Raw genomic sequence first — 3,174 nt, forward strand, 5'->3', positions numbered from 1 at the left:
ATACAGAGCCCGAGTGGCTCGGAGTAGAGGAGTCAAGCCACAAGACTCCCACAGGCGACGCAAACTGTCATGTTCGCGAAAGTAAGTATCGTACAAGGAACCAATGGCGTCGTTGCCGGAACCATAGCTACGAACTCTCCCACTATGAATCCCACGCCAAACGCGCTCCGAGATGTGAAACTCGGGCGCAAAGTACATAGTGCGCTCGTGCCACTCTGGGAACTCCCCTAGAGAAGAAGAGGTCCCTACGCCGGCATCAACGGGATCGTCCTCCTGATGAGCCTCCCTAGAACGAGAGTCGGAACCGCGTCGTCTAGTTAGGCTATATTATGCAAAGCAACAGTAAATTAAAGGTTCTATAGTATCTAAGGTTCGCCTAGCCGCATGATGCTATGTTCGCCAAAAACAGAGTACGTAGTACTAAAACAGAGCATAATTTCAATACATGCAGAAATAGCGTTTTTTAGCAATCAAACAATTTCTTGCAATACTTTGGCAAATATTGTGACAAATTGGACAAGAATAGCTAGCAAAAATACAAAGAACAAGGCACATTGTTCTCACGAACTCAAGAGGCTCAACAATGGAAATTCGCTCATTTCTTCACCAAATTGAGTCAAACAGGTCTCAAAATACTCTAAAGGCAATATATAAACATAATCAAGCAATTTCATGGCATAAGATTCAATGAACAGAGCAAATTAAGCATCATTGGGTTCGAAATTTTCGAAAACTCGCGAATGAACATGCGCAAATTCAGCAAAAACCGAGGAAAGTTTGATTAAAACTTACATAGATCGGGAAACTAGATGAAATAAGCTTTGATTTTCAACAAATTTGAGCGAATTTGGTTGAGAAACGGAGGAGAATGAGTAAGTTAAACTTCCGAGCGAAATCGCGAGCAAACAGTAACAGCAACGGCCAAAATGAGGAAGAAGGGGTTTTATTTCGAAAAACCCAATATCAGCCCCAGACGAAAAGCTTGTCGCTAGGTGCTAATGCTTGTCGCTTGGTGACAGAGCTGAATCCTGGCGACATATCGTAGCAGCGTGCGCTAGTGCGGCGACAGGATGCGTGGCCCCCATAAATGATTATGCGGACCTTATACAGCAATTTCGGGTTCCTTGGTATGCCAGTTAGCCCCTATAGGCAATTTGACATGATTAAGTAGTCAGCTTGATTACGATCACAGTAAGTGATCGACTTGACAGATGATCGTCTCGCTTAGCTTAAAGCGCCTAAGTATTGGCTCATCGCAGGCACCGAAGTAATGGTTCACAAAGAAGCACAAGCGCCGAGGTACCGGCTCATTCACAAAATGCGCCGAGGTACTGGCACAGCAGCAAAAGCAGCATCTATAATGCAAGGCACTTAAGATCAACAAGCGATGCTCTTCGATAATTTTCCTCGAAAGATTATCACTATGAAATTGAAGATAGATACAAGCAGCGGTCTTCAACAATGTCCCGAAGTAGAGAGGAGATTGTCTACAGCGGCGAGGCACAGCCATAGAGAGGTACGACCACAACTAAAGATAGCTACAAGCAACGGTCTTCGACGATGTCCCGAAGCAAAGAGGAGATTGTCTATGGCGGCGAGGCACAGCCATGGCGAGGCACTACCACAACCCTAAAGATGGCGAGGCACAGTCGCCTTCGACGATGTTCCCGAGGCACTGTGGAGGATTGTCACAAATAAATGAAGATAGTGAGGCACTGTTACCTTCAGATAGCGAGGCACTGTGGAGGTCGTCACCAACAAAATACAGCAACAAAATCGGTTACTTTAGAGACGTGTGCTCGACGGTGCAAGATACGCGTTTCTTAACTCTTTTATCTGTTTAACTAACGCTAGTTTTCAGGTATCGGTGTTACAAGAATGATTTAGGATCGCAAAATATTCTGAATCATTCTCCGTCCCTATCGCTACTTTGACTTTCATTTTCGAAACTTGCGTTTCTCTAAACTCAGTCAAAGTGGGGGCTTTTGTAGACACCCAAATGTGTCTCCCCAGAACCAAACCCAGTGATGAATACCTTTCACGTTAATGATTATTGAATGAAGTGAAAGTGTGAAAAGTCTAGTGATGTGGATGTTTTTATTAAAATATCTCTATTTCTGTTTTTGAAAATATACTCTATTTATGGAAATAGTTAATCCAATTTATTTTGGTCCATGATAAGGGTCCAATAATGCTGTAGTTGGATTAGGCTCGAAAAGAGCTTTCCAACGATATATTAAAAGCCCAATTCCGATGAATAATGAGGAAGTTATGGCCAAAATACTAAATTGAGCCCGAAATGAATTTTATATGCGGCCCAATGATCTAGAGGAGAGCCTATTAATTATTATTCCTAAAGTTGTTAGGATTGATTTTAATCTTCTGCAATATCTAGAAGGTTCTTTTAAATTCTAATGAGATTAGGATTGATATTTATATTTTTAAAGAGTTTTATTTGGAATTAAATAAGTGTTTTATGATAAACCTGATTTTAATTTGATAAACACGGAATTTGCTACTTAATTATATTAAGAAGAGGATTCCGCGTACAAGCGCGTTTATCTTTTAATTAGCGCTAAACGACCGAGTCTGTCGCCTGGCGCTAATCCGGTCGCCTGGCGCTGATGTCTGTCACCTGGCGACAATTGCCAGTTTTATTCCGTATAGAACTTGAAGTATTTTCTATCGTTTTCGGACTATTTTTCTATAAATAGGGGTCGTATCTCCCCGTTTTCATTGATTCATCAACAATCAACAATTAACCATCATCTAATTCTATTCTTTTCTCTCTCTAAAGGTAGAAGCTTTCTCTCTCTCTATTCTTCTTCTAAACCTTCCCTCTTACAAAATTCCACATTCACAAGTTCTAGATACACCTAGCCAAGTTCGAAGTTGCCTTCGCCCTAGACGTGAAAGGTTGATAATTTCTGAGGGTTTGGTCCTTAATCTCTATTTCAATTATTTGATTTAATTGTTTGTTTATTATTTTCCTTGAAGTTACTAACACGTGCATTTTGTTATTAGAAAGAGATACGAGGCATCGAAGTAAGTAATTTAATTGTTATTATTTTGATACAAAAATCATGCTTTGATTATTTTTATTCCTAGTATCATGTTAGGATGTTTTATTGCTTTTTTGTATCATGCATGTTTCTATGATACTTCCTATTCTTT

Source organism: Chenopodium album, chromosome 18 (assembly GCF_948465745.1).
Source record: "Chenopodium album chromosome 18, dcCheAlbu1.1, whole genome shotgun sequence".
Taxonomy (NCBI): domain Eukaryota; kingdom Viridiplantae; phylum Streptophyta; class Magnoliopsida; order Caryophyllales; family Amaranthaceae; genus Chenopodium; species Chenopodium album.